The sequence below is a fragment of the Danio rerio genome, chromosome 13 (assembly GCF_049306965.1).
Source record: "Danio rerio strain Tuebingen ecotype United States chromosome 13, GRCz12tu, whole genome shotgun sequence".
In the NCBI taxonomy this organism is placed as follows: Eukaryota; Metazoa; Chordata; class Actinopteri; order Cypriniformes; family Danionidae; genus Danio; species Danio rerio.
In genome coordinates this window covers 5,230,001-5,255,040 of record NC_133188.1, presented here as the reverse complement: position 1 = coordinate 5,255,040, position 25,040 = coordinate 5,230,001, and the positions used below count along the sequence as shown (strand labels likewise).

The 25,040-nt window shown below is 34.9% G+C and overlaps 1 protein-coding gene and 1 long non-coding RNA gene across 2 annotated transcripts in view; one reads left to right on the top strand and one right to left on the bottom strand.

Annotated features, from left to right (window-relative positions):
- meis1b (Meis homeobox 1 b) overlaps nucleotides 1–25,040 on the top strand; it is a 605,459-nt gene that overhangs the window by 326,000 nt on the left and 254,419 nt on the right. The window lies entirely within an intron of this gene.
- The window catches only part of LOC141377113 (uncharacterized), a 25,017-nt gene continuing 5,685 nt past the window's right edge, over nucleotides 5,709–25,040 (bottom strand). The window contains exon 3 of the long non-coding RNA XR_012389120.1: nucleotides 5,709–6,970. This is a non-coding gene — a long non-coding RNA (uncharacterized lncRNA). The remainder of the gene's footprint in view (nucleotides 6,971–25,040) is intronic.

Here is a 25,040-nt window from a genome sequence, read left to right as displayed (position 1 = left end):
TCCACATCTGGTTTATTGTATATGCTCAACAGAAATTACTGTGTTGGCCGTGAAAGTCATCAGCTGAATTCACAGCTGTTTACTGAGTGTAAACACAGTTTCGGGGACACTGGAGTGTTTTATTGGCACAAAGATCAGCTGGTCTGTTTATAAGCGGACATACAAGCGATCTGCTGATGAATCGACTGATCTTCACGGCTGTAAAACGCTCCGGTGTCCCTGATCTGTCGTTACACTCAGTAAAATAGCTGTGAGTTTGGTGAATTGATGATCTTCATGGCCAATCACAAATCAGTGGTGTTAAAGAAGGAGCTCAAATGTTAGCGGAAAATGGGCGTTTTTAATATGTCAGTTCCAATTGGTATCGAATTCCAGTATCGTGACAACACTACTTATCAGAAAATGTTACTTGAAGAAATCTTCTGAATAATGTACCAAACAGTTGGAGTATAACATACAAAAAAAGCAATTTCTTGCACATTTTAGTTCCAATGTTACAACCCAGTGTTGTGAGTAAATTTAACGTCTGATGTCTTCACAATTTTTGATGAAACATTTTTACCGTGTGCCATTTAAATTATGATGGAACGGATCCTAGATTTCGGATCATTTCTCAGCATGTCAACTTTTTTTCACTCATTCCTGAAGATGTAAAAAAAAACTTGAATTTTTTTGTCGATCAAAACCTAAAGGTCCTGGCGATCTTGTCTATTTGTTATCTTTCCGTTTTCCGTTCAACACAATTGTGTTTCAGTATTAAAAGAAGCAAACGAAAACAAGAAACAAGCTTGGCTTTGTGTATTGTTGCCTTCAGAAGCCTTTATTAAAACTTTTCCAACGTCGACTGCAATCTTTGGGTCTCTGTCATTGCCTAATAACAGCCTAATGATATAATTACCTCCAGAAATAGCAGTTCAGATGTCTGTAGCGAATTACCTTCTCCGTGCGTAATGCTCTTAAAATATAATCTTTGAAAAGAAATGGCCATTTTCTACACTAATAACAGAATATCTTTTTCCAGTTACAACCCGTCCACACCTGGTTTATTGTATATGTCACAATGTTACTCATTGTGTGCCTCGGGGAATGTCGGCATATCGTTGGGATTCGGCCCCTGGCCCTTCTCAGGTGTAAGCCGCGCAGGTGTGTGCGTGTTTGTACTCCACTGGTCGAGACCTAGCGCAAAACCCCTCCTCTCCAGCGCAATTACTGTAAATCAAATGCCACAGTAATTTGGCAAGAGGATGAGAACTTCTTTCTTTATTTTTTTATTACTGTGATTATGGTTATGATGATGACTACAATTTATTCCAAGCAGATGATGAAAACGCCGGGCCCTACAGGTGTCGAGTTCATACAATATAGAAGTCGGTGACGGATTTTTCTGTAATGTGGCATTATCAAGCTGCTGTGGAACAGAGTAATGGGTGTTTCGGTATTTTTTTGCGTCAAAAAAAAAAATGGAGAGCAATTACTGGTTATTGTGATGGATCCATGCCCATGTGAGGAGAGCGTACTCTGGTATCAAGCTGTAGTAATTACGTCAAAATTACCGTGCCTTGGTGCCAGATGCAATTTGCATTTCAGCATACTTGTTGGTTTGGGCAGAAACAAGATAACGGCTCTCAGACGAACCAAGAAGGAAACTCTAACTGTAAATTACAGTCCGGAGACGAAAACACTCTCGAGCAGATGTTTATTGTGGTGTCTTAAAGCTTAGTGTACAGTGATGCCATTGTGGATTCTCAAAAAAAACAACAGCTAATCCCTTTCACTCAGCTGGCTTTTCAATGGTGCCCGATGTAATGTCATGCTCCCACTTACTAAAGTCAAACCAAGCAGTGAGAGCTGGTGAAAGGTGCTAATTTAAGCTCTGACAGAGCGTGTTGTCTGTATCCTAACAGCGTTTGGACGCCGTATGTATGGGTGACAATTTGAAACTTCCTTAGAACATCGACAGGCTGGGGATTTACAGATCTTAAAGGCACAGCTGACTGAAATATGGAAATTCTGTCATTCTTTATTTAATTTCATGTGATGCCAGAGAACCAAATGTTGATGGCACTTCCCTAAGAATCTTACAATATTGCAAAAAATAAAGCTATAAACACTGGTGTGAAAAAGTGTTTGCCCCCTAATTGATTTCTTTATTTCCTTTTTTTTTTTTCAAATTAATAAACTAACATTATTAGTCAAAGATAACAGAAGTAAACCCATTAAAGTACCCCCCCCCTCCCAGTGGCCTAGTCAAAGTCCTGACCTGAATCCAATTGAGATGTTGTGGTTTTCAAAAATCTAAAAACTGCATTTATTCCAGCCAAACTAAGTGAAATAAGACTTTCTCCAGAAAAAAATAAAATAAAATTGAAAAGATAAAAAAATAAATGTTTGGAAAGATTTGAAAAAATTCAAAATAGTTTTCACAAGAGGGCAATTTTTGTGGCCTTTAATTGTAGAATTGCACACATGAGGATATGAATAAATCCATTAGTTTCATTTTAAGCTTTTGTTATATATATATATATATATATATATATATATATATATATATATATATATATATATATATATATATATATATATATATATATATATGTATGTATRTATATATATATATATATATATATATATATATATATATGTATGTATATATATATATATATATATATATATATATATATATATATATATATATAATTTTTAGTATTTGCTATTGAATTTAATAAATTACAAACAAGTGATTAATTCTTTACAGTAACAGTACTTGATTACAGTACAATACTGCAAATTTCTAATATGCATTAAGTTACTGTAAACGTTTTAAAAAGACCCACAATGCAGAGCATATTACAGTAGTGAACTGTAAAGAATGTATGTTGTATTTTAATGGCTGTTTTTGCAGTAAATAACTGTAAAATTGCAGCAAAGTCTAACAGTGTAGAAAATCCACAATTGAATGGTTTACACATCTGTTATGCCTAGAAAGGGCTGTTCTTGTTATTGTTGTCGATTGTAGGTTATGCCATGAAGATATGTCTAACACACAACATCCAGCGGAGCGGGGGCACCGAGGGCTGCAGTTGTCATCAAGCTAAATGAACTGTGAATACTTTCACAGTGCGTGTCATTAGCAGCTTAGATTTGTTTCAACAAGGCTTACCTGAGGGCTCTATTCATTGGCCCCCAGGTATGAACGGGCTAATGCAGACTCTAAAGCGCAGCCTTCTCTCCTTCACAGGCTGAAAGAAGCCTCATGGTTTCTCCATTACGAGAGCATTCCTGCGCAAACAGGCCGCTCAGTCGATCGCACAGAGAATATGCTCAATCTACTCATTTCATTTGTTTTCTCAGTGTGTTCTTTAATAACAGCTGCATGTTTAGGCTATACGCTCAAAAATATATATTTAGGCCTTAAAATTGGATTTATGTATTCTGATTGCATAAACAATTTCCATCCATTTGCCTTACATACTGATAACATGACTGAAATAATAAACTGTATGACTGATATTTGGGTCACACTTTACAATTAGGTTTTATTAGTTGATATATTTACTAAATATGATCAATACTTGTTATATTACTTACATCAACACTTAATAATGCGTTATTAACATCCAAATTCATGCTTATTAACGTCAGTAAATGCACCCTGAGTAAACATAAGCATATATATATATATATATATATATATATATATATATATATATATATATATATATATATATATATATATATAAGCAATATCACACGAGTAGCAGTGCAAAATGGCTGTATATAGGCACATGGTGGGAGGCGTGCCTTAGTGCCCCCACCAGTGCCGATATACAGCCATATCGCACTGCTACGAGTGTGATATTGCTGTAGGAGTTCTGATATTGCAGAATACCGCACAGCTATCAGCCATTCAGATTTGAGAACCAGACAGAACTGTTGTATGTATGTATATATATATATATATATATATATATATATATATATATATATATATAGTTGAAGTCAGAATTATTAGCCCCCCTAAAATATTCACCCCCTATTTATTTTTTCCTCAATTTCTGTTTAACAGAGAGATGTTGTTCAACACATTTCTAATCATAATAGTTTTAATAACTAATTTCTAATAACTGATATATTTTATCTTTGCCATGATGACAGTAAATATTATTTGACTAGATATTTCTTAAGACAATTTTATACGGCTTAAAGTGACATTTAAAGGCTTAACTAGGTTAATTAGGTTACCCATGCAGGTTAGGGTAATTAGGCAAGTTTTATTAAAGCCTATAATATCTAAATAAAACTGAAATTTGATAATAAAATAATTTGTTGAAATTTTATATAAAAATAATCAAAATTGATGAAAATGATATTCATTTATATATTTAAAGAAAAAACGAGCAATAAATGATTTTGTGATTTTTGCTAAAATCATCCCGGCATCTAATTTATGAAATTAATCTCCTATGGATCTAAATACTATCTGGATCTAAATATTATCTGAAGTGCAGAATCACAACTGTTTTTAGGGGCAATGACCCATTGGGCAGGGGTATTTCTCGCCCTCATCTGGAATTTTTGGGGCTTTGTTGTAATTTTTTTGCTGACATTTCTTGCCTCAAGTGTCCCATTAAGTTCCTACCCTGTTTGATAATCCTATTTTTTGGTAATTTATTATATTTTGTTTGGTTTTTAAGTTGTTATTTTAGTACTTAAACCTAACAAAAAAAAAAAAAAAGTTTACTTAGCTACTAATTTAAAATGAGTTCAAGTTTGACAAATATGTTTATCTTATTTAAAATGTATTTTACCTTGAAAAAATGTATTATTTATTATTGTGTTTTATTTCTTTATAGTTTTTTATTTTTACTTTTTTATGGACTTTAAAATGACCAATTGGATATGGGTTTTGTTTTCTTTTATTCTGAAGCTGCTATTTTCACACTTTAACTTAAAAAAAAATGCTTACTTGGCTACTAATTTATTTTACCCTAAAAACATTTTATTTATGAATTATTTTTGATTTTTGATGAACTTTGTTGATGATAACCTTGCATGTCACATGCTGTTTCACTTAAGAAGCCATGATGAATCCTTTGATTCGAACACCCCTATATAGCCACCATATTTATTTAAAAACCATTGGTGGGAAATTACAAATATTTGACATTGGCTGACATTTCTCAGAGTTTGTTCTTACAGCAAATATTATCTGAAGCTCAGAGTCAGCTGTTTTTCAGGAGCAATGATCCATTAAGCAGGTTTTTCTTGCCCTAATCTGGAATTTTCAGGGCTTTGTTGTGGTTATTTTGCTGACTTTTCTTGCCCCAAGCCCCCGATTGAGTTCCTACCCTGTTTGATACACAATTATATTTGTTTTGTTTTGTTTTATTCCGTTTTGTTTTGTTTTGTTTTGTTTTGGTTTGGTTGGTTTGTTTTGGTTCGGTTCCGTTGGTTTAGTTTGGTTTGGTTTGTTTGTTTTTTTGTTTTGTTTTGTTTTGTTTTGTTTTTGTTTCGGTTTGGTTTTGTTTGTTTTGTTTCAGTTTGTTTTGTTTTGTTTCAGTTTGTTTTGTTTCATTTCGTTTTGTTCCATTTTAAGCCCCCCATTAAGTTCCTACCCTGTTTGATAAACAGTTATACTTGTTTTGTTTCATTTAGTTTGTTTTGTTTTGCTTCCTTTAATTTATTTTATTTTTTGTTTTAGTTTATTTGGGTTTTTAGGTTTGCTATTTTTGTACTTAAACTTACTTTTAAGTTTAAGTTGAGTTTAAGTTTAATATAAATTTGTTTATCTTATTTAAATATTCTTTTTGATGGACTTTGTTTACAATAACCGTGTATGTCATACAGTTTCACTTCAGAAGACTTAAATAAATAGCGCACAAAAAGTCATATGTATTCACGCTGAATCCTTTCATTTGATGACACCCTTATACAGTCGCCATATTTATTTAAAAACCATTGGTGGAATATGACAAATATTTGGCATTGGCTGACATTTCTCTGAGTTTCTTTTAGCAAATGCGCATGTTCCTGCAGATGGTCCTGCATGACTCATTGCTCCTCTAAACTGTAGCCTTTGCTTGCTAGCTTTTTTGTTTTGTTTTTCTTTCCGCCTTTATCAGACTCCTCATCAAGATATTCCCCTATCTAACTCTATTAGGCTTGCTGATAAGAACCCACAAAACCGAAGCCTTTTTTCCCCCTCTATAACATTTTCTCCTCTGTCCAACAAATAACCCTGTCACTGCATTCCTGAAACCTACATCTGCCAACACCTTCTCGCTACAATGGCTTCAGTATTTTTTTTTTCGTTCTTTCTTTTTTTGGCATGCCATCATATGGCGGCGTGGGTCGTAATGGTGTGCTGACAGGTTTAGGGTGAGGTAATTTTTTTTTTATACTCCAGATCAGCCCCTGAGGAACCGCGCAGCCCCGTGGCCTTCAGCTTTTAATCAAACCGACTTATTATGAACTAATTGTTGATATAAACGTTTAACGGATTGGACAAATCGCTTTTCCTCTCAGCACATTGTCATTTCTTGACATTCTTTTCAATGCGGCACATTTGGTTTTGATTGCTTGAGCTGTGTGTGTGTGTGTGTGTGTGTGTGTGTGTGTGTGTGTGTGTGTGTGTGTGTGTGTGTGTGTGTGTGTGTGTGTGTGTGTGTGTGTGTGTGTGTGTGTGTGTGAGTTCTGTAATGATGCTAAAACACTGGCGGTGTGTGTGAATAAGGCTTGCTCATGCTGTGCAGTGCTTCAGTTCATTATGTGTTAGAAGACTGCATAAAGAAGTCTCTGATTGAAATCCCAGCTGTCCCGTACACACACACGCGCGCGCACACACACATACGATGGAAAATGCAGCAGAGCACAGGTCCGTGGGCTTCCCCTTTGCTCCTCTGCTTTCCTCTATGGTCCTGCTTCGCTCAGGTCAACTTGACCGCCCCGCCTGGACACAACGTCCTGTAAACTGAAAAAATAATGTTTGTTCAAACTACTTTTTTAAAATGAGCTGAAATGACACAATTCTTGAGTTTTTTTGGGACATGGGAAAAAGGATTTACAAAGAAATTTTCTTTTTATTAAACAACTGTATTTGTATTGCTTAAAAGTGATGTTTTGCATACTAATGAAGCATTTTTGCATAAGTAGATGGAGCTGATAGAGATGCAATGGCCTGATTGTCTAAAATTAACTTGAGCTCTGCAGCAAAACTTCCTGCGGGCACAGAATTTACAGTTGAGAATTCTTGTGCTTTTGCTATTGTACAGAGAATTTGTAGAAAAGGGGGATGTATGTATGTATGAAGTCAGGAAATGAAGCGGTTAGCACCCCTGAATGTAACTCATGCCAAGTAAATAAACAAAACTAATGATGGGCTCAAAATCTGTGGAATTCTGTGCGCGTAGATTCAGTGTGGGCCTACTTATAACCACATATATTCCCCCGGTTTCACAAACAAGGTTTAAGGCTAGTCAAGATTAAATTGCATGTTTGAGCTGTCTCAACTCAAAATAACTTGCGGGGAGATGTCTTAAAATATGTCAGTCTCATTTTTTTGTCTCCAGGTGCACACCAGTCATATATTTTTCTATGGTCATTTTATAAATGTGGCTTAAATAGCCTAAATCATCTAAGGCCTAGTCCTGGCTTGATCTAAGCGCTGTTTGTGAAACTGGGCCATAATGTGCTTAATAATTCTACTTTAATACTTTGTGAGTGGTGGATTATTCATTAATAAATTAAATATTTCATAATTTACAGACCATTTGTATTTAGTAGTAGTTGGAGGTTTTTAAGATCATTCAGAATGAGTTAGTAAATGAATAATAAACTTTTGAAATTAACGTTTATCTTATTATTCAGGCATATAGTAATGGTTACTATGTATGTTAATAAATGCTTTATGAACTCAACCTCATCCAGTTTTGTGACCTAAAGTGAGGGCTATTTGTGCTTTATAAATGACTTATAAATGAAAGGCTTGGTATAAAATTAACAATAATCTGTGTAATCTTATCTAAAAAGTAAAATGAAAGTTTAAACATTGGGCTGAATAACATTTATTGCTGAATAACAGGAGTTTCAAAATAGAACATAAAATTGGATAAAACAACATCAATGTAATCATTTAACAGGATGCAATGTTTAAACTGTACAGTAATATTATATTAGATAAGGTTGCAAAAGTGTATTTTTATTTGATACGGTTTTATTTGTGTATCTTCAAATGAATAGAAATGAATAATGTCATTTACAGTATGTTCTTTTTTCCTGTTTAGAATATAACTGAGCCTTTAATTGTCATTTATGAGGGATTTATAAAGCATAAATAGCCCTCACTTTAGATTAAGTCACAAAACAAGATGTAGTTGAGTTATTAAAGCATTATTCATTCATTCATTTTCTTGTCGGCTTAGTCCCTTTATTAATCCGGGGTCGCCACAGCAGAATGAACCGCCAACTTATCCAGCAAGTTTTTACGCAGCGAATGCCCTTCCAGCCGCAACCCATCTCTGGGAAACATCCACACACACATTCACTCACACACTCATACACTACGGACAATTTAGCCTACCCAATTCACCTGTACCGCATGTCATTGGACTGTGGGGAAAACCGGAGCACCCGGAGGAAACCCACGCGAAGGCAGGGAGAACATGCAAACTCCTTACAGAAACACCAACTGAGCCGAGGTTCGAACCAGCGACCTTCTTGCTGTGAGGCGACATCACTACCTACTGTGCCACTGCCTCGCCTAAAGCATTTATTAATATACAAATTAACTATTAATATATGCCTGAATAATAAGAATTCTAAATGTTCATTTGAATAGTTTATTAATCATTTAATAATTCATCTGAATGATCTTTAAAAAAACACCAAATGTGCTTAAATAAATAGTTGGTAAATAATGCAATACTTAATTTAGTAATGAAAAATAAATCATCAACAAAGTATGAAAGAAGAATTATTAAGCACATTATATATCTGGTTATAAGTAGGCCCACACGGAATCTGCGCGCGCAGAATTTCGCAGATTTCTGCCGATTTTTAGAACATCATTAATTCTGTTTATTTACTTGAGTAAATGTGTAAATCTAAATTTATTCAGTTTTTTTTCAGTAATTTATTACTATTTATTTCATATATTAAGGTTTTAGTTATGATACTCGTTGGATACTCCCAAAATAATTCCGTAGAAATCCGCAGATTTTTACCAAAATTCTCCGCAGAAATAGCAAAAAATGTCCGCAGATTCCGTCTGGCCCTAGTTATAAGTCAAGAATACAGCACTTTAACAGGTAATAAATTCATTATTTGCTAATGCTTAATAAATGGTTTAAAGTAAAGTGTTACCAAATATTTTGTTTAATCAACCTAAAATTGTAAAAACCATTGTTAACTTGATGATTTGTCACAAATCAGGGAAATGTGTGGAACCCAGCATTTTTTACACTGCGTACATTCAAAAAACGATGTTTGCTTTTTGTTTAAACTGTTGATTTAAAATGAGCTGAAACAACACTATTATTGAGGGTTTTTGGGGACAACTTAATTCATTCATTTTCTTGTCGGCTTAGTCCCTTTATTAATCCGGGGTCGCCACAGCGGAATGAACCGCCAACTTATCCAGCAATTTTTTACGCAGCGGATGCCCTTCCAGCCACAACCCATCTCTGGGAAACATCCACACATTCACACACACACACACACACACTCATACACTACGGACAATTTAGCCTACCCAATTCACCTGTACCGCATGTCTTTGGACTGTGGGGGAAACCGGAGCACCCAGAAACCCACACGAAGGCAGGAAAAACATGCCAACTCCACACAGAAACATCAACTGAGCCGAGGTTGGAACCAGCGACCCAGCGACCTTCTTGCTGTGAGGCGACAGCACTACCTACTGCGCCACTGCCTCGCCCACAACTTAATTCTTGTATGTTTAATTCACTTAAATTTGTAAAAACTAATGAACTTCTGTGAAGAAAACTAAAACTAATGAATTAATGATGAATTAATGAATTCTTTTAATGTTATCCTGAAACATCGATTGTGTGGAACCCAGCATTTTTTTACAGTGTAGCAACTTCCACCGGCTTTCCATCAGTGGCAGCTAATGGAGATATTTGTTACTGTCTGCTCATCTGGCCTCCATTACATCCCAGTCTTTTTGGCCAAGGCACACTGTTTTTGTTTTGCAGCTTCATTATGCTCTGGTTTTGCCATTTATTTATTTATTTTTTTTTTCTTGAGTGCATTTTCAAGACAGTCCGGGTCTGGAAAAAAAGAGACAGGATTGTTTTCGAAGCTCTCTTCAGTATGACCTTGAAAATAAAGTCCCCCCTAAAATTAGGTCTGTTTGTTTTATAAAGCATAACACAAGCTTGCGTGCTTCGACACGATTGTGAAGGCATGCGCATGCTAGTGTGTAAGCAGAGGCATCGTGCTTATTCAGACACAAATGCTAAAAAACGTTGACAAGATTATTAATACTACACTCACCGGCCATTTTATTAGGTACACCTGTCTTAACTGCTCAACGCAAATTTCTAATCAGCCAATCACATGGCAGCAGCTTAATGCATTTAGGCATGTGGACATAGTGAGGATAATCTGCTGCAGTTCTAACCGAGCATCAGAATGGGGATTTAAGAGACTTCGAACATGGCATGGTGGTTCCAGATGGGCTTTCAGAAACTGCTGATCTACTAGGATTTTCACGCACAACCATCTCTAGGGTTTACAGAGATTGGTCCGAAAAAGAGAAAATATCCAGTGAGCGGCAGTTCTGTGGGTGTTTCCCAGTACTGAGTTGCGGCAGGAAGGGCGCTGCGTAAAACCTGCTGTATAAGTTAGTGGTTCATTCGGCTGTGGCTTTGACTACTGATAAATAAGAGACTAAGCTGAAGTAAATGAATGAAGAAATTCAACTAGGTTTTGAACAAGTGAAGGGTGAGTAAATTGTCATTTTTGGGTGAACTATCCCTTTAAGCATACCTAACGACACAAACAAACATGCAAGATGTAAGCGCATCCTCATGCGCACACACATACACACAAACCCTCTCTCCGGCGCACAGGGACACATTATTCACACACACACGCAAGGTTGCATTCCCCTTCCATCAAGCGAGCCAGTAAAAAGTCTGTGACTATGATCAATGTTTATTGCTCTTGGCACTCCGTCAGAAGTTCCCTTACCTGGATGTGGCTAATTAATCGTGGCAGGCGCAAGAAGTGCAAAGCAGCTCATATATGGAGATGAGATCAGCAGCGAAGCAGAGCAGAGAGCTGAGTTCTCTTCTGACTGCAGATCAGCCGCTGTACCCCCTAAAAAAATATGTTGCAACCTGAATCATGGCCTTACAGGCAGAGCGGGAGATCCCAGGCCAATTACACAAGCTGCAGGCTTCTGCGAGTATGCGTTAACAAATAAACAAACAGCTTTGTGATGATGATGATAAATCACTGGCTCAGTTATAGAAACTGCTTTAAAGAGACTAGCAGAAATAAATGAGAATTCAATTCCAATTGAATTTTATTTCAGTTTCAGAAAGAAAATGTGTTTGAAGGCTGCTCCGGTTTTAGTCCAAAGACATGCGGTACAGGTGAATTGGGTAGGCTAAATTGTCCATAGTGTATAAGTGTGTGTGTGTGGATGAGTGTTTGTGGATGTTTCCCAGAGATGGGTTGCGACTGGAAGGGCATCCGCTGAGTATAAACGTGCTGGATAGGTTGGCAGTTCATTCCGCCTTGGCGACCCCGGATTAATAAAGGGACTAAGCCACCAAGAAAATGAATGAATGAATGTGTTTGAAGGCACTCTTCTGTGAATATGACTCTCTCCGATGCTAACCCATTACATTTTTAAAGGAATAGTTCCCCCAAAATTATGATTTACTCATTTACTCATATAATTTTTAGTTTCTTTCTTCTGTTTAACACGAAAGTAGATATTTTGAAAAATTTTGTAAATTGTTGAAGCTATTTTTTTCCCCTTTGGATGTCAACTACAGTGTCAGAAAAAAGGTTCACGTTGGTACCAATAATGTTCCTTAAGGAACATTTTGTAACTTTTTAAAAGTTGTACTTTACAGAAAAGACATCTTATGATACTGTTCTGTACATTTTATGGTACAATTAAAATGAAGGTACACAATTGTTTTCATAAAAAAGTACATACAGTTGAAGTCAGAATTATTAGCCCCCCTTTGAATTTTTTAAAATGATGTTTAACAGAGCAAGGAAATTTTCACAGTATGTCTGATAATATTTTTTTGTCTGGAGAAAGTCTTGTTCGTTTTAAAGTTTGTTTTATTTCGGCTAGAATAAAAGCAGTTTTTTTTTTTTTAACAGCCATTTTAAGGTCAAAATTATGAGCCACTCATTTTTTTTTCGATAATCTACAGAACAAACCATCGCTATACAATAACAATGCCTAATTACCATAGCCTGCCTAGTTAACTTAATTAACCTAGTTAAGCCTTTAACTCACTTTTTGTCATCATGGCAACGATATAAAATAAATCAGTTATTAGAAATGAGTTATTAAACTATTATGTTTAGAAATGTGTTGAAAAAAGAAATTGAGGAAAAAATAAGCCGTCTGATAATTCAGGGGGCTAATAATTCTGACTTCAACTGTAAGTGTTGGACAACTCCTTATTACAATGAAAATATGAAAATAAATATTATTGGAAAGACAAAGTGAATTTATGAATAATTTCCATATTAAAACATAAATCATCATTTAAAAGCATATGATTAAAGAAACTAATAAGCATTAATTATTAAGATTTATAATACAAAACAACTGCAAAAACAAAACTGTATTGCGAACTAAACATTTATGACATTTTTAATCAAAATTTGGTAAGCAATTTCTGATAAATACATTTTCATTATTGATTGATTTCATTACAGTTGGCATTTCTGTGTTAAGTTTGCATGTTCCCTCCGTGTTGGTGTGGGTTTCCTCCAGGTGCTCCGGTTTCCCCCACAGTCCAAACGCATGCGCTATAGGTGAATAAATTGAACTAAACTTGCTGTAGTGCATGAGAGTGTGTGAACGAGTGTGTATGGCTGTTTCCTAATACTGGATCGCACCGGGAAGGGCATTCGCTGCATAAAACATATGCTGGAATAGTTGGTGGTTCATTCCACTGTGGTTACCACTGATAAATAAGGCACTAGTTTGATTGGATTTAGTTTGATTACCAACCCCTGTACACTGACCATTTTTGAAACAGAAAAAGGAGTGTGTTCTTGGAATAAGCTGGAGACTGCATGACTTTATGTTTAGCTTTATAGGCATGCACACTCCATAGGACCACATTAGAATTTTACCTGGATTTAATGTGAAATTGATTTTTTTTTTTCCTCGGCACTGCAGTAAGGATGTAGTTTGTTACTGCGGCGTCTCGGTTCAGATTGACTGAGGTGCTTTCAGCACTCTAATGAGAGTTGTAAATTACCCGTCTTAAAGCGACTCTGCACCATGCAGAAAGAGATGGTATTTTAAAGGGAGAGAAAGAAATGGCCAAGAAATTTATTATTCTTCTGTGATATAAATGAGTGTGACTACTTTCACCTAATGTTAAAAGTAGCTCCGCTGATTTACAGCATGTCATTTCCCAACAAGAAGCAAAAAAGGCTGATAGTAAAACACTTTACGATGCATTATTAAATGGAAAATAATGTGGCGACTTGAAAATGTGTTAGCAGAATATATTCAGAATTGAAAATACATCAAACAGTTTGCCTTCATTGAACAAATGGCAAGATTGTTACCTTAAATTACTTTGTAAAAATATGCAGGGTTCCAACACAAATTGAGTTTGTATATCTTAGAAAATTAGACTAATTAAGACTTTTCGGTCTCATAATGTAGTTATAGCCGATTTCCATTTTCAAACAAAATGCAACGTCCCCACGACATTGGGGTAAAACCTCAATCTGAAGTCATGTTGACGTCCTGTGCCTGCTCGGAAGTTACATTCGGTTTGTTAATTTTTTAGGTAACTAATCGTTTTTTGCAGTGTATCCCTTTAACCTTTATTATTTAAATTTAGATGATTATCTTAATAACTTAAGCCTAATAAAAATTATATGTCTTTGGTGACATTTTATATTGTTTTTTTTGTGGCGTGTTTAAACTGGCTAGTGAGGTGTGCAAAAAAAAAAAAAAGAAAACATCAGTTTTCTCTCGAACAGATAACCGTGACTGTAGAAACAATTTATGACATTGGTTCATGCACATGTCATGGCAGTTTGGAAATCAAATGGCCGATGAATGGCACTAAAAGGTTAATAGCCCTACTTTATTGCGTTTGAAAATAATATTCCTCACTAAACCTAACTGATGGTGTAACAAAAAAAGGAGTAGAGAAAAAATACAATTTGACCTTCTTTTTCTTGTTTTTCCTCAGTTTGGAGCTTACTTGTCGACCCAAACTCTTATCTCTGGAAAGCCATGCTAATGGAGACAAACTATACAAATCATGTAGTAAAGTGTTAATGTGATAACAATATAGTGAAGCTTCATTATTAAGGAAAACAAGAAGGAAATAACGTACAGATCACTATTGTTTACTTTGAATGTGCCACAAATCCGGTTGCTTTTACTTGCTTTTTTCAACCTTGTAGAAGTACGTGTTTAATATGTTTTAAACTCAAAAAAGATGCTTGCTGTTTGTTCAAACCACTTATTTAAAATAAGCAGAAACAACACAATTCTTGACATTTTTGGGACAACTTAATTGTTTGAAGTTCAAACCACATTCATTCATTTATTTTCGGTTTAGTCCCTTTATTAATCTGGGGTCGCCACAGCGAATCAACCGCAAACTTAACCAGCATATTTTTCACACAGAGGATGCCCTTCCAGCTGCAACCCATCTCTGGGAAACATCCATACACACGTACACACTCATACACTACGGACAATTTTGCCTACCCGGTTCACTCGCATGTCTTTGGACTGTAAGGGAAACCAGAGCACCCGGAGGAAACCCTCACAAACGCAGGGAGAACATGCCAACTCAACACCGAAAAGCCAACTGACCCATCCGAGGCTCGGACCAGCGACCTTCTTGCTATGAGGGAACAGCAACAACTACTGCGCCACTGCGTCACCCTTCAGACTACATATACTTGTAAAACTGATAAGTTAAATAAATTCTGTCATGTTGTCTCAACACAAATCTCAGCATTTTTACAGTGTAGTTTGTGTGTATAGTTAGGTATGTACAGTACATGTACAGTATATTTAGTAGTTAATAGTTAGATTACTGCTCCAGTATGTAGGTTTAAAATAGGTCTTACGACCAGTCATGTGTTCATATTTATGATTATGTTAAACTTACTGCTGTCTTTGAACGTGGCATGAGTGTTGGTGCCAGACGGGCTGGTCTGAGTATTTCAGAAACTGCTGATCTACTGGGATTTTCATACACAACCATCTCTAGGGTTTACAGAGAATGAGAAAATCTAGTGAGTGGCAGTTCTGTGGGAGCCAATGCCTTGTTGATGACAGAGGTCAGAGGAGAATGGCCGAACTGGTTCAAGCTGATAGAAAGGCATCAGTAACTCAAATAACTACTTGTTACAGCCAAGGTCTGCAGAAGAGAATCTCTGAATGCACAACATGTTCAACCTTGAGGCAGATGGGCAACAGCAGCAGAAGACCACACCGGGTACCACTCCTGTCAGTTAAGGACAGGAAACTGAGGCTACGATTCACACAGGCTCACCAAAATTGGACAATAGAAGTTTGGAGAAACGTTGCTTGGTCTGATGAGTCTCGATTTCTGCTGCGTCATTCAGATGGTAGGGTCAGAATTTGGCATCAACAACAAGAAAGCATGGATCCATCCTGCCTTGTATCAACCGTTCAGACTGGTGGTGGTGTAATGGTGTGGGGGATATTTTCTTGGCACACCTTGAGCCCATTAGTACCAACTGAGCTTTGTGTCTATGCCATAGCCTATCTGAGTATTGTTGCTGACCAAGTCCATCACTTTATGACCACAGTGTACCCATCTTCTGATGGATAATTCCAGCAGGATAACGCACCATGTCATAAATCATCTCATACTGGTTACTTAAACATGACAATGAGTTCACTGTACTCAAATGGCCTCCACAGTCACCAGAACTCAATCCAATAGAGCACCTTTGGGATGTGGTGGAATGGGAGATTCGTATCATGGATGCCAGCAGACAAATCTGCAGCAACTGTGTGATGCTATCATGTCAACATAAACTAAAATCTCAGAGGAATATTTCCAGTAGCTTGTTGAGTCTACGCCATGAAGGATTCAGACAGTTCTGTAGGCAAAAGGGGCTCCAACCCGGTACTAATAAGTTGTACCTAATAAAGTGGCCCGTGAGTGTGTATGTATGTATGTATGTATATATAAGTAAATTTGTACTTATGTAATTTGTATTAGAAATAATTATAAAACAAGCTTTTCTACAATATAGTCATGCATATATTTATGTACACAAAAATATATACAGTGCACACAAACATTTTTTGTAAATACAAACTTTTATTTTGTATACAAATAACAGCGATTAATCACGATTATTCGTTTGACAGTACTAGTTTAAATAGTGGTGCATGACTGTCAGCGGACGCGCTCCATAGTGATAAATAGATACTGTTTCCCAAATGGAATCTGTACACGCCATTTGAAGCGGAGTGAATCTCTGGATTTTAGGTGCTTGTTTGAACAGACATACACACATAATTAATAATAATAACATCTAAAGATGTTGATCTTGGTGGGGTTTCTAACACAACTAACTTCGTCCTAAATGAGCATAAAAAGTCAGGAAAGCAGCCGAATCCTTTCATCATAACATTAGATGTGCGCATTTTTTAAGTGACACCTGTTATTATATGTAACAAAACGGAAAAAAAATGGAAATAAATATGTGATTCATTATCTGCTCTTTAATCAGAATGTGTACGTTATACAGTGAAGAAACGGCTAATGAGATTTGATAGTGTTGGAATATCTAGCCAATTCCATGCATGTTAAATAAGAAAAGGTCTGGAGAGGGTTTTCTTCAATGCCAAAAATATTAGTAATTTATTAGATACAAATGAATAATTCGATGACAGTGCTCTGGGTTACGTTACCCCAATGCAATACAAGAAATACATTCAAGAGGTGCGCAACTAACAAACATTTCCTGATTCCAGCATACATACACAACTAATATTAACAGTTGGAGTTTGGTGTCACTTATCAGTCATTCTGCAGTCCTTTGGCTCTTTGTAACCCTTAAGCCTGATTTATACTTCTGCGTCAGGTAACCGGCGTAACCCACGGCGCAGGCAACGCGTGTGGCTGTGCATTTATACTTCTGCGCGCTGTCTCTGTCGGTCTGCATTAACACTTCCGAAACGCTAGTTGGCAGTGAGGTGTAAATGTTCCTCTGTGTCGAGTTTCTTCGCTACTTTTTTGCTTTCCTGAACACTTCCGGGATGTACAAGTGGCTCAAACTCGCTCATTTTGAGGCAGGAACCGGCGGACGTGCAACAAATTTAACTATGAGGTAAACACAAAACAAAACTTTCCATCCGGAGCTCCTTCACGGTACTCCACACTTGTAAACAATCGCTCGCGCGGCGTCGCGCCATTCTTGCGCCTCTCGGTCCCGCCCAGACTCGTCAGCGCTACCAAGCCGACCAATCACAGAGCTTACGCTACGCGTCGTTGCGACGTGTAGTTACATTTTTTGAGAGGTGCACGTCAGCGACGGCGATGGCCACGGCGTAGGGCTATGCGTCAGCGCCGTAGCATACGCCGACGTTTGACGCAGAAGTATAAATCAGGCTTTAGACATACTTCCTCTTTCTGCAACCCTTCTCTGCATACCAGAACTGAACAATTACGTGCATCTTTAACATATTTCACAACTTCTACAAGCATCATGACAACTTGTGACATGTCTAGACTTTGTATTAAACAAAGGCCCCCACACTTATTCTTATTCTGCTTTTTCCACTTGTCAGCATGTTCCTTAAAGTATCCAGCACAGTAAAAAAAGAGGAAGTGTGTCTGGTCAATGTGTAATGTAATACAAAAGAGAAAGATTGATTAATCTGTTGTTAGTCTAAAGAGTTTTCTAATAAAATTAAATACACAAAAGTAATAAAAATAAATTCCTTTTTTTCCCCACAATAGCTATTAATTTTATTAAGCTGAACTGTTTGCTAATGTATTTGCTGCTAATGCATACTATTTATTTTTTCTTTTGTAAATAATAATAATAAAACATATCACTGACCATTTAACTGTTTATTTACAATAAAACAGCTCAAAAATGAGCACATTTGTAATTTGGGGATTTTTTAAAAGGGCGGGGGGAGAGGGTTGGTCCTTTATTATGGTGGGCACATGCCTTATTTTCACATCCCAATGTTGACAGGTATGTTTCAGACCCATCATTATATGTGATTTTGCGAATTATGAATCCACATAACCTAGAAAAAACAAGCATGGGAGCAAAACCACCACAACAGTCTACCTTTCCATTGTATGCATAGTATAAATATATTAAAATATATTATGTACACCAATGCCCCGTGGCTGTTATGTAAATGGCATGACTTTTAATTGGCAGCTGTGAACGATAGCACCTGCAAACAACTTGGCGGTTGTTCTCGTGGTCTGGCGGGAGTCTTACTGCGCAATTTAAACAAAGACTGATCATTGAGGCAGAAAAAAAAAAAGAAAAGGGGGGAAAGCGAGGCCTGACAGCACATGATTGATGATTGGTCGGCACCCTAAGCCTGACACCCACCACTCACCCCGTTCTGCATTTACAACAAAGTCACCAGTGTGTCGTCCGCCAATCAATACGCTGCGGCCCGACACTCCAAATCACACGCCGACACATACTGCTGACTAGACACAAGACACGGGAGGGCACATCGTACATGTAGATTAAAAATCTGCCGACGGTAACCTTCGTGCACGCACAAACACTCGCGGTAAGGGCTGAATGCATGTCTGCTCATGCTGAGATCAACCGAGGGGCTAGGAGGACGAAAATAGCCAGCATAATCAAGCTCTCAGGGCTACTGTGTTGTAAACATTTCAATTCTTCTTTTACTTTACCTGCACTTTTTCAGAATGTCTCACACACACACATTACTTTTGCTGCTTGTTCAAACTATTTGTTTAAAGTGAGTTCACAATCCCAATTCTTAAGATTTGAGGGGGTGCAGCTTAATTGTTTTATGTTCAATTGATTTACGTTGTAACAACATGAAGGAATAACGTGTTTCCTAGTGTTTTTTTTTTTTTTACATTGCATGAAAAAGTCAAGTCAATGCAAGCCAAGGAGAGTAAGGCCCCGTTTCCACTACTACATTTTAGTTTTAAAAAGTGTTGCTACCGTCACGCCTTCCCTCCACACTACCCCAGAGTTTTCGAGCACCAAAAATGGAGTGTTTTGGAAACTCACGCCATTTTGGTTTTAAAACGCTCATGATCCAGGTCATATTGAGTAGGCCAACACAAAGTACAATCATGCATCCTTTCCCTGAACGTTCAGACTTCACAAGTTTGATATGGAAAACAAACTCCCAAGAACACGTCGGATAAATCTTCAAAGGTAACGGTGTACTTCAAAACGACATTCGTATCACCATCACATCATTAAGTTGATTGAATGTAAAACAATTAAGCTGTCCCGCCAAAACTCAAGAGTTGTGTCGATTCAGCTTATTTTACATTTACATTTACATTTAGTCATTTAGCAGACGCTTTTATCCAAAGCGACTTACAAATGAGGACAAGGAAGCAATTTGCACAACCAAGAGCAACAGTGTATAAGTGCTATAGGCAAGTTTCAGGTCTGTAAAGTCTAAGAAGGGAAGTATTAGTAGTATTAGTATTTTTTATTATTTTTTTTATTTTGGGTACAGTTAGTGTGATATTCAGAGAGGCAATCGCAGATTAGGAAGTGTAGTGGAGACTAAATAGTTGAGTTTTTAGTCGTTTCTTGAAAGTAGCGAGTGACTCTGCTGTTCTGATGCAGTTAGGGAGTTCATTCCACCAACTGGGCAGATTGAGCGTGAGCGTTCGCGAAAGTGATTTCTTCCCTCTTTGGGAAAGAAACTTTAAATAAGTAGTTTGAACAAGCAGCAAAACAATAATTGAGTGTAGTTAATAAATAGCTAAAAATAATTAGTACTTTCTGTGTATTTATATTTTTAGAGTCGCCATGAAAACCAAATTTGTATATGTATATTTGAAGTCAGAATTATTAACCCACCATTTGATTTTTTTTTTTTTCTTTGATTACCTAGGATAATTAGGTCAACTAGGCAGGTCAGGGTAATTAGGCAAGTTTTTGTATAATGATGGTTTGTTCGGTAGACTATCGAAAAAAACAAAATTCTAAACGGGCTGATAATAATGTCTTTAAAATGGTGTTTAAAAAGTTAAAAACTGATTTTATTCTAGCTGAAATAAAACAAATAAGACTTTCTCCAGAAAAAAAAAAATATTATCAGATATTAACATCATTTGGGAAATATAAAAAAAAAAAAGAGAGAGAGGGAGAAAAAAGCTAGGCTAAAAAATTCTGACTACAACTATATATATATATATATATATATATATATATATATATATATATATATATATATATATATATATATATATATATATATATATATATTCCCTACATTAGTCCACTAATATAGTCCACTTAAAGATTAAGATTGTTCTGTTTTTTTAGTTCTGAAAAAAAGTCTTGAAAACAAAATTCTAGGACAGTGCATATGTTCTTTCTTACTGATCGCTCTGCCCTAAATAACTGATAGACACGCCCTGATGACTAATAAGTTATGAGGGCTAGTCACTTTTTTTTTTTTTTTTTTTACAAAATATTTAAGTGCACAGATTGATCGTTTCTAACAAAAATAGAAATAAAAATAAGAAAAGTAACTTTTTATTTCACAGTGAATATATAGAGGTAAATGAACATGAGTGAGTCAAATTGTGGTAAGGGAAGACATTTTGCCTTACCACCTCTGGAACATGTGTGTATATATATATATATATATATATATATATATATATATATATATATATATATATATATATATATATATATATATATATATATATATATATATATATATATATATATATTCTGTATATGTATATATTCTGTAAATAAATTTTTATTTTATAAAAAAAAAAAAATATATATATATATATATATATATATATATATATATATATATATATATAACATTTATATATTTAACATTTATAATATATATATATATATATATATATATATATATATATATATATATATATATATATATATATATATATATATATGTTATTTTCTTTTTTTTAAACATTTATTTATTAGTAGTTACACTAAATTATGCATAATTATATGCAACTAATTCTTAACCTATAACCCACATTCCAACACTAAATATATAATCAATACATGTGATAAATTAATATTACTCAGTAGTTAAATGAATTTACACTATAAAAACGACACTTTAAATGCTACCAAAATCAGTTACCCTTTATTTTAGTTTTAGTCTAGTTCACATAGTTTGTTGTTATTACTATAGTAAGTACCAAGTATAACAAGGACACTTCAAAACTCTCACTATAAACTTTTCAAGGACAACTCACAGTTTGTTTTTTTTATTTCTTTGTTTTTCTGCTTTTTGTCAGTAGGTGACAATCATAAAATGTCAACCTTGTCATTATTCTGTACAGTAAACAACTCATTGTTGACGACTGCAAATTTGTATATTCAAATTGCCTGCCTAAAATCACATTGTAATTTTGTAACCTTGAGCACAAGACATGTCAAATTAAACTGAGAACTGTCATTCTTTGGCAGCCTTTTTGTCCTATCAAAATGACTGAAAATCCTAATTTGGACAAGAACAGTGAGAAAGAGTGAGAAACTATCAAGTTATTTTGATGCTCAGATTTTTCAGGTTAGACAGGCCATAAACTTTATATTATGGAGGGAAAAGGGATTGCTAAATTCTTCACTTTGTGTCGACATCAGTTATTATTTATGTCATTTGAAGCATAATTCTGACAATGGAGCCGTCTTAAAAATATCATTAGGATAAAAAGATCATGTTTATTGAAGATTCGCTTCCAAACATATGTTAAAACCATTTTTTTTTTTAAAATAGTAATATGCATTGCTAAGAGCTTTAATTGGACAACTTAAAAAGTGATTTTCTCAGCATTTTAAATTTTTATTGATTGATTTATTGATTTGGTATTACTTTTATTTACTTAGTATTACATTTATTTTATTTATTTACTTAAAACTATATTCAATTAATATTTTTTATATATTTTATATTTATTTAATATTTTATTTATTTATTATTTCTTTCATCATTCATTTACTTTTAATTTTATCTAGTTTTATTTAATTAATATCTTATTTTATTTTATATTTATTTTATAAGTTATTTTATATACATTTTTATTTATTTATTCATTAATTTATTTTTAATTTTATCTAGTTTTATTTAATATCTTTGTTTATTTTCTATTTTATTTAATTTATTTATTATTTTAATTATTAATTAACTTTTTATTTTATTTAAATGTATTTGGTTTTGTTTTATATATATATATATATAATAATAATTTTATTTAGTTTTATTTAATTATTATTTTTGTTTACTTTATTTTTATGTTTTATACCTTTAATTTAATTTAATTATTTGTTTCAGATATTGCAATAGTTGCATATTGGCCACATATTCTTCTCTACAAACAAACCACTGCTCTTCTGCAGACCTCGGTTGTTACGAGTGGTTATTTGAGTTACTGTTGCCTTTCTATCAGCTGGAACCAGTCTGGCCATTCTCCTCTGACCTCATCAACAGGGCATTGGCTCCCACAAAACTGCCGCTCACTGGATATTTTTTCTTTTTCAGACCATTCTCTGTAAACCCTAGAGATGGTTGTGTGTGAAAATCAGATCAGCACATGTCTACTTGCCTAAATGTATTGAGTTGCTGCCATATCACTGGTTGATTAGAAATTTGTGTTACCAATCAGTTGGACAGGTGTACCTAATAAAGTGGCCAGTAAGTGAATTTTAATCAATTTATCAGATTTCAACTACATTTTTTAGGTTATACAAAGTTTGACTTAACTTTTTTAGTTTGATTGATGTAAGTTGAGATGAATAGAAAATTTAACTTGATTCAACTTAAAAATTTAAGGCAGCAATAATTTTTTCCCAGTGTGGCTAAAGGAGAGGATGTGTTTTCAGTTAACTCCTGGTCCAGGCACTGATGGAAATACAATCTAGAAGAGATTCAAATCTTTTTTGCAAATGGCCAGATTTGTGATGTGTCCGCGTGTGTCTTTCTGCTAACTGTTATTATCAGTCATAAAACCAGAAGTAGTAATAAGATATGCAATAGTCTCACTGAAATTATTTATTAGGATCATTTTGTCGTTTATCGTTTTGCCATTATCTGCCAAACCACACTAATATTCGTATTTTGGCCATAATTTGCTCTCAGATTGATCTCCGCTGCTGTTCAAGTCCCGCAGCCACTGACTCAAGGACATAGGAATCTAAATCAACAGTGCAGAAAGCCAGCATTCAGCAAAGGACAGACTATTTCTGCAGCAAACATTATTCAGATATTGAAGCTTGAAACTTGCTATTAGCATGTTTTGAGCATTACTTTGCTTGTTTTAGCATGTTACTAGCATTGTTTTAGCATAAATTAACATGTTGCTAGAATTATTTTAGCATGCTTTTACTATAAATTAGCATATAATGTGTCTAGATAGAATTAGCATGTTGTTAGCATTCTAATATTAATTAGAATGTTGGTAGCATGTTTATAGCTAGTATGAAATAGCTTGTTGTTAGTGTCTTTTCTAGTATTAGCATATTCTTTGCATCTTTCATGAATTGACGTTGTTAGCTATATGAATTAGCTTGTTGTTAACCTTCTAGTATAAATTAGCATGTTGTTAGCATTAGAATGTTGATAGCATTTCTAGTATGAATTAGTATGTAGTTAGCATGACTACTATGAATTAGAATGTTGGTAGCATGTTTCTAGTAGGCTATGAATTAGCATGTTGTTGGGGTCTTTTGTATGAATTAGCATGTTCTTAGCATGACAATGTTGTTAAAGTCTTTTTGGTATCTGCATGTTGTTTCTAGAATGAATTGGCATGCCGTTAGCATGACTTCAGTATGAATTAGAATGTTGGTAGCATGTTTCTATAATGAATTAGCATGGTGTTGGTGTCTTTCTAGCATTAGCATGTTTTTAACATCTTTCAAGTATGAGTTAGAATGTTGGTAGCATGTTTCTATTCTGAATTAGCATGTTGTTAGCATGACTAGTGTCAGTTACAATGTTGGTGGCATGTTTCTAGTATGAATTAGCATGTTTTAATATGACTCTAGTATCAATTAGAATGTTGGTAGCATGTTTCTAGTATGAATTAACATGTTGATAGCCTCTTTCTAGAATTTACATGTTAGCATCTTTTTAGTAGCTATGAATTGGCATGTTGTTAGCATGACTAGTATGAATTAGAATGTTGCTAGCATGTTTCTAGTTTGAATTAGCATGTTGTTAACATCTTTCTAGTTTGAACTAGCATGTTGTTAACATGAATCTAATATTAATTAGAATGTTGGTGGCATGTTTCTAGTGAATTAGCATGTTGTTAGCGTCTTTCAAGTATTTGCATGTTAGCTTCTTTCTAGTATGTATTGGCATGCTGTTAGGGCTCTTGTATGAATTAAAATGTTGGTAGCATGATTCTAATATGAATTAGCATGTTTTAGCATTTTTTAGGATGAATTTGCATGTTTTAGCATGATTTTAGTTTGTATTAGCCTGTTGTTAGCATCTTTTTAGTATGAATTTACATGTTGTTAGCATATTTCTAGTATTATCATGTTAGCACCTTTCTAGTATGAATTGCCATGTTTTAGCATGACTT